This window comes from Orycteropus afer, unplaced genomic scaffold (assembly GCF_000298275.1).
Source record: "Orycteropus afer afer isolate SDZICR_OR568_19922 unplaced genomic scaffold, OryAfe1.0 scaffold00002, whole genome shotgun sequence".
Lineage (NCBI taxonomy): Eukaryota > Metazoa > Chordata > Mammalia > Tubulidentata > Orycteropodidae > Orycteropus > Orycteropus afer.
Genome location: NW_006921589.1, coordinates 6,338,080 through 6,345,850, shown reverse-complemented (window position 1 = coordinate 6,345,850; position 7,771 = coordinate 6,338,080). Strand labels below are relative to the sequence as shown.

Below are 7,771 nucleotides of genomic sequence, written 5' to 3'. Positions count from 1 at the left end.
TTCAACTTGGACTTAAAGCCTCCAAACTGTAAGAGAATAAACTCCTTTTTGTTAAGGCCATCCCATTTGTGGTATATTCTTGTCAGAGCAGCACCAGGTAACCAAAACACAGGCCATAACCCAAACACATCTTTCCTTAAACTGATTAACTGCTCACAGTGGAGTCTATCGTGGAGGTGACTATATAATGTCCAGTGTCATCATGGGGAATAATTACATAGCTGCCAAGCCATGACCAAGCCATGCTGAAAGACGGCCTTAACTGTGACTGCACCATAACTGCAAAACCATTGAGAATCATGGCCCAGCTAAGTTCACACATAACTTTAACCATCACAGAATCTTCTGCATGGAAGGCAGGAATTCTACCACTGAACCATCACTGTCCCCATACCTGCTTGATACTACATTAAAATAACATAAACAGAGGGGAAAGAGGGTGGTGAATTCTGTTGTTGTTGTTGTTATGTGCCGTCGAGTTGGCCCCGACTCATGGTGACCCCTCCTTGGGTTTCTGAGGTGGTATCACTCAGAAGTAGACTGCCCAACCTTCCTTCTGAGGAGTGGCTGGTAGGTTTGAACCGCCAGCCTTCTGGTTAGCATTCCAGTGCCTTGACTCTTACACTTTCCTTCCCAATGGTTATAATGTCTCAGCCAAATTATTGTGTGTCGCATGGCTTTTATTTGTTATCTACACTCCTCATTGTGTCCAGTGTAGTTTTATTGCTGATTTTGATGGTGTCTACAAGGCAAGGTTTTAAGCCCTCTCTTTTTCATGGGTCCTGGATGGGACCTGTATAGAGAAGATGGAAGATTCGCTGTGTTGCAGGTAGAATTGGGGCAGGGATCCTCAGAGGCTTTGGGTCTCTATTCCTCTCATGCTTTTTTGCTGGAGTAGGTGGTCCACGACTCTTACTCCTTCGAGGTCAATTCCCTATTCCTGAATGAGTGTCAGTTTGGATGTGGAATTCACCCAGTAGTGAATATAGGATGTTCATCCTAGCCTTCCTCTGGACCATTCGTTAGTAGGACAGTGTGCATAAGCATTCGGCAGTTTTCTCATTAGATGTGATATCGTAATCTCTCAGCCCCAAGGGCAATCAGGTGACCTTTATGGGTCTCTAGAAGGATCGAATGGGTTAGGATCATAGAATTTGGGTTCCTCATGGATAGATGTCTATTCTCATACAGTATATATGCTCTCATTTGACCTAATTTGAGGCAGTAGTGAACTTGTCTGATGTTACATGGTGGGGCATGGTGAAAAGAGCAGAGGATTTGGAATCCGAAAACCAAGTTCAGTCCACCTCCTCTGTACTGACTGCACTGTCTTTGCCAGGACACTTCCAAGCATTGATTTCCTCATCTGTGAGATAGGGGTCAGATGAACATTAAATACTGTTTATGAAAGTACAGTCCAAAAAATGACTGCATAAATGTTGGTTATTGTTTAACCTCTTTCCTAATAATGAGAAAGAGTCCTAAGTGATTTGGAGTACATTTCCTAAAAGTATTCATGAATCTGATGTAATTACAAATGTTTGTATCTTAATTGTTTGTTCCTGTCTTTAGAAATTTCAGAAACAGATCTGAGATTGAAAAATTGAGCATCAGTTTTAGATTTAAACAAGACAATAGTGTAACTTAATTACTGTTTTTTATCACCAGCCATTTGCTCTTTTGCTGTTTTATCTCCATTTTTACAGAACTTGAGATATGCAGAGATTCATTTTCTAATAGTCTTCCATGATTTGTGGTGTTTGCTTCAGGCGTGGAAACAGTTGTATTAATTTGAAATTATGATTGCTCCTCCCAGTAATTCACACCCCACTGTATACACAGAAACCTACATGATGCACATTGTCATGACTTTTAAAAAATAATAATGCTAGAGGTGTGAATGGGCATTCACCAGTCGAAAACAACTTTTCACCCTGGTTGGTATGCAGTAGCCTCTGGAATGTTCCCAAACTAACTATAACAAAGAGCAGCCTTTAATTTATTCCCTGGAGCCAAATAGGAGACCACAGAGCACTTATGTATCCCAGGGAAGAAAAAAAGGCTGAACACTGAGTAGACAAAAACATAGGCTATTGGAGTCAGTCTCTTTTGAATAAAATTTGAGAAGCCACCACCAGTTAAAAATGGCTCTTGAAGCAAATCCTACCATCACTGTTTTGAGTAGGTGGGTTTTCAAGAGCTCCCCCTCTGGTCTGGTCACCTCCTCAGTGCCTCATGGAATTGGGGAGCCAGAGGCAGAGTTGGGCATGACTTCTGGAGAAAAGCATATTGTTATTGTTAGGTGCTATCTGATCAGTCAGGACTCATAGCAACCCTGTGCACCACAGGAGGAAACACTGCCCGATCCGGGACCATCCTAACGGTGGTTTCTATGCTTGCGTTCATTGATGCAGCCACTGTGTTGATCCATCTCATAGACGGTCTTTCTCTTTTGCACTGCCCTCTACTTTACCAAGCATGGTATCCTTCTCCAGGGACTAGTTCCTCCTGATAACATGTCCAAAGTACGTAAGACAAAGTCTCCCCATCCTCACTTCTGGCTGTACTTCTTCCAAGATAGATTTGTTTGTTCTTCTGGAAGTCCATGGTAATTCAGTATTCTTCACCAACATAATAAAATAATTCAGAAGTATCAATTTGTCTTTGATCTTCCTTATTTATTGTCCACCTTTCACATGTATGTGACACAGTTGAAAATACTATGGCTTGGGTCAGCCATACCTACTCTGCAAAGTGACATCTTTGCTTTTGAACACTTTAAAGGAGTCTTTTGCAACAGATTTGCCCAGTGCGAGACATCATTTGATTTCTAGACTGCTGTTTCCATGAGTGCTTCCAAGTAAAATGAAATCCATGACAGTTTCACTATTTTTTCTGTTTGTAATGATGTTGCTTATTCATTCAGTTTTGAGAATTTTTGTTTTCTTTATGTTGAGGTGTGATCCATTCTGAAGGCTGTAGGCTTTGAACATTGCTAGTCCTAATAGCGGCTTCTACTGGAACCAATATTTGAGGGCATTATCAGATCACCTGGTGGAGCACAGAACTTCAGAGACACACAGAGGAGAGGTTTCAAGGTCCATCATAATGTCTGATCTCTTGCTCTCCCCCAACCCTTATTGGGATATAATACACATAACATATGTGGTAGTTAAGGTTGTGTATCAACTAGGCTGGGCCTGGGTTTGAGTGGCTGGGCAGCTGGATGTAGTTATTCCCCATGATGATTCTGGTTGTCAGCTCCGTGGTGGAATCTACTGGAGCGGCTGAGGAGCTCCCTTAGGGATGTGGTCTGCTTCCAGTCTATAAGAGGAAGCTTTGAGAGAGGTCTCTAGCTTTTGGCATGCTTGGATCCAGCATCTGTCTTCATTCAACAGCCTGCCATGTTGTCTAACAATCTTGAGACTGATTCTTCTGTGTTGCTTAATAATCTTGGGATTGTGCCATTTTATTTGTCGACCTTGAGTTTGTCAGCCTCAGCAGCCAGCAGCTGCCTGAGTTAAGAGAGCCTCCAGCTTCAGTGGGCCGGGAGCAAGAGGCAGAGGGAAGGCCCAAGGTCAAGGGGCCTTCCCCCAGCCTCTAGAGCTGGCATCTTGAACTGAGACTTTTAGCTTCCTAAACTGTAAGAGAATAAATCCCTGTTTGTTAAAGTCATCCACTCAAGGTATTTTCTGTTAGAGCTGCACTAGAGAACCAGAACACCATAATAGTCTGCCTGGTGAAGTACACAGTTCAGTCATTTTTATATATTCACAAAGATGTACAACTGTCTAATTCCAGAACATTTTCGTTACCCCAAAAGACACCCCATACCCATTAGCAGTTACTCCCCACTCCCACGTACCCACAACCCCGTTGAGGTGGCCCTACCCTATGCACAATGGAAAAGTATCCTGTCCCATCCTTTCCCTGCCCCCCGCAACATCATTTCCCTCAGTCCTAGACAACTTCTAACCTATTTTTTATTTCTCCAGATTTGCCTGTTACAAACATTTCCTAGAAATTGAATCATACAGTATCGTTTCTTTTCTGTGTCTGACCTCTTTCACTTAGCATAATGTTTTCAGTGTCCATCAATGCTGTGTCATCTATTAGTATATCTTTTACAGCCAAATAATATTCCATGGTGTGGGTATACTGCTTTTATTTATCCATTCATCTGTTCATTGACCTTTGGGTTGTTTTCATTTTGGAGCTATTGTGAATAATGCTGCTAAAGGACATTGATGTATAGTTTCTGGACATATGTTTTCAATCCTCTTGGGTACCTATGAAAATCCCTGGTGGCACAGTGGTTAAGCGCTTGGCTGCTAACTGAAAGGTCAGCAGTTTGAACCCACCATCTGCTCTGCAGAAGGAAGATGTAGCAGTCTGTTTCCATAATTACAGCCTTGGAAACCCTATGGGGCAGTTCTGCCCTGTCCTAAAGGGTCACTTTGAGTTGCATTTGACTCAACAGCAAAGGTTTGGGTTTTTTGAGTGCCTAAAAGGAAAATGAGGAGCCCTAGTGGCACAATGGTTAAGCACCGGCTGCTAATTTAAAGGTCTGTGTTCAGATCCACTGCTGCTGCATGGAAGAAAGATGGCCATCAGCTCCCATGAAAGTTACAGGCTGGACAGCCCTATGAGGCTGCTCTACTCTGCCCTGCATGGCTGCTGTGAGGTGGAATCAACGCGATAGCACTGGGTTTTTAAAAAGTAGAATGTTGGAGTGTTTGATCTCTCTTAATCCGTATCTTCATTTTAATAACCTGAAAAGAAGGAGGATGAGCTTCACTGTAGAAGAAGAAATGAAGATTTGTATGTAGACTGGTGAGCTGCTGGAGAGAACTTTGGGTTGCATCTCATTGTTCTTGAGTATCCAACAGTTAATCGATTCTATAACTAATTCCTGACTTTTAAAAAATAAGTGCATCAGTAGACTGTAAATCACAGTGGTTCCCAGTGTTTCTACCCAGTCAGACCTGAAGCCTGGCATACCCCTCCTGTGAGTGAACAGTGCTTGTTTGGAACCCTGATATTCCCATGGTGAGGAGGTACTGGGAGGTGGCCAAGAGAAGGTGGAAAGAGGGTTAGACTTAATCAGAAGGGGCGAGGGGGGCTCTGCTAATTGGAAAAGAGCTTCTTGGCGCTCCTTCTCTTCTGCAGAGAATGTAGCTTAGTTTTGCAATAACAGCAGAGATGTCACTTTATGGAGATGGGGTTGCTCTGGGGCAAGGAGGACAAATGAAGTCAGTGGACATTCTTGGTACACACAAAACCAATGTGTGGCTTTGTTTACTGTGGCTGCTTTACTTGCAATAATTTTATTTCAAGAATCTTCGGCTTTCCAAATTATTTAGGTTTCATATGTGCTAGCATGAAGGTGGGAACTCTGGTAGTGTAGTGCCTGAGGCACTTGGCTACTGATGAGAAGGCTGCCCACCAGCCACGCCTCGGAAGGAAGGTTGGGCAATCTACTTCTATAGCGATACCACCTTGGAAGCCCAAGGAGGGGTCACTATGAGTCAGGTCTGACTCGATGGCACATAACAACAAGTATGAAGGTACCCTTTTGAACAATGGAGATGTGTTAGACGTAATAGGGTTGCCATTTTGGATTGTAATAACCAGAAAGGACCACCACACTAAGAGTAAATGCACTGTTTTCCCTGCCGACTCGCACACAGATCCTGGCTCAAATGAGCACCACCATTAAGAATGGACCCTAAATCGGAAGCCCTTCTGTGGTCCTTAGAAGCCCTTTGTCTTCTTGAAATACACGGTAGCCTATCTAGGGAACCAGATTGTCTTTCTCCATATCAATTTCATTAGTCCTGTGATAGAAAAGAAGTAAGAAAATAGGCTTATTCCCTTCTTCATTAGAACCTGTCAGGCCCCATCCTGCCCCTTAGCACCATGCAGGGTGACCCAGCCAGTTTGCTGAGGCATTACTGGTCTATAATTGTTTCCTGTGTTGCCTCCGCATGCAATTTTGCATTTACACACAGGCCTTTGGGGCCTCAGCCCGAAGGAGTGACAAATGATGGCACTTAATGGGCCCTTCAACAATGCAGGCCAAAGGCCTCCATTAGGGAAAGCCATTTTGAGTTAATCATTATACTCTTTAACTGTGCACTAAACTGAAATAGTTTCTCTTGTGTCATGGGAATGTTTTTAATATCTTAGACCAGCCTTTTCTTTTTAATTCTGTCAAATCCAACACCTCCTCTTTTTTCTTTCAGCCTGAAGATGCTGTTTTATTACACTACAAAGTACACAGAAGCTAAGCAGACTTTTTCAGGAATGTTTTGATTCATACGCTCTTTGGGAGCAGAGATCATGTCTAGCTTGTTCTCCCTAGTAGTCCCCAAACCAGCACAGTGCCTGTTTCTTAGTTGTTCACTCACAAAATACGTATTGAAAGTAGTGGGCTGGATGGTGGCCCCCCAAAGTTTAGTCCACATCTCAGTCCCCAGAATCTATGTATGTTTCCTTATTTGGAAAAAGGATCTTTGCAGATGTAACTAAGTTAAGGATCTTGAGAAGTCAGGATCATCGGCGATTGTCCGGGTGAATTCTGTCTTAGTTACCTACTGCTGCCATCACACACATTCCACAGTGCATGGCTTTAAACAAGACGTTACATCTCACAGTTGTGGAGGCTAGCAGTCCAAATCTGGGAATCTGCTCTGGGGAAGTGTCCATTTTCTGAAGCCCTAGATACTCCTTGACATTCCTTGCTTCCTAGAAAATCCTGACGTTGTCTCCTCCCCCATGTGTGTTTGTGTGTCTGTTCTTCTTCTTTTTTTTTTATTTTTTAATTTTTATTATGATTTGGGTGAAAGTTTACAGAGCAAATTCATCTTCCATATAGCAGTTCCCATACACTTTGTCTCATGACATTGACTGCAATTTCCCAAAATTACTCAAAGCAAAGATGAGAAGGTAAGGGGACAGAGAAACTGTAGAGGACTGGAGATGGAACAAACAGAACACAATTGAAGAGAATGTTGACACATTGTGACAGATGAAGCTAATGTCATACAACAGTTTGTGTGGAAATTGTCAAATGGGGACCTACCTTGCTGTGCAACCTTTCACCCAAAAATTCAATAAAATATTACTAAAACAAACAAACAAACTCTTATCTTACATCATGCCAGTCCTTTTTTTTTTTTTTTTTTTAATTCAGTTTTTTGGGGCTTTTTTTAAAAAGCTTTTATTGTGTGAAAGATGAGCAAATTCAGTTTCTTACAGCAGCTCACATACACTTTGTCTCATGACATTGACTGCAATTTCCCACAATGCAGCAACTCCCCACCTACTTCCTCCCCATAGTTTTCTCTTCTCCATGTCCTTCCCTCCCATGTACCCCTGCCCCTCAAGCTGTCTCCCTGTGCATACAGCCTTTCTACTCCATGATTATTCTTTCCAAGGAGTGTATGTACCTAATGTAAATGTTCAGCTCATATGCCTGTGTGGAAGCCACAGGTGTGGGTTCAATTCCAGAACTGAAGGGCAGCTAGGGCCCCTAGTCTCAGAGGTCCACCAGTGTTTGCCTTTTTTAAAAATAAGTAATTTGTGTTATTTTGTTGTTGTTGAGGATGTACACAGCAAAAACATACACCAATTCAAGTTTCTACATGTATTGTTCAGTGAAACTGGCGAAGAACAAGGCTCCAGGAATTGATGGCATACCGATTGAGATATTTCAACAAACAGATGCCCCATTGGAGGCACTCACTCAGTTATGCCAAGAGATTTGGAG

The 7,771-nt window shown here is 42.6% G+C and overlaps 1 protein-coding gene across 1 annotated transcript in view; it reads left to right on the top strand.

Moving 5' to 3' along the window:
- The window catches only part of SGPP2 (sphingosine-1-phosphate phosphatase 2), a 185,419-nt gene that overhangs the window by 117,216 nt on the left and 60,432 nt on the right, over positions 1–7,771 (top strand). The gene's annotated exons all lie outside the window — the stretch shown is intronic.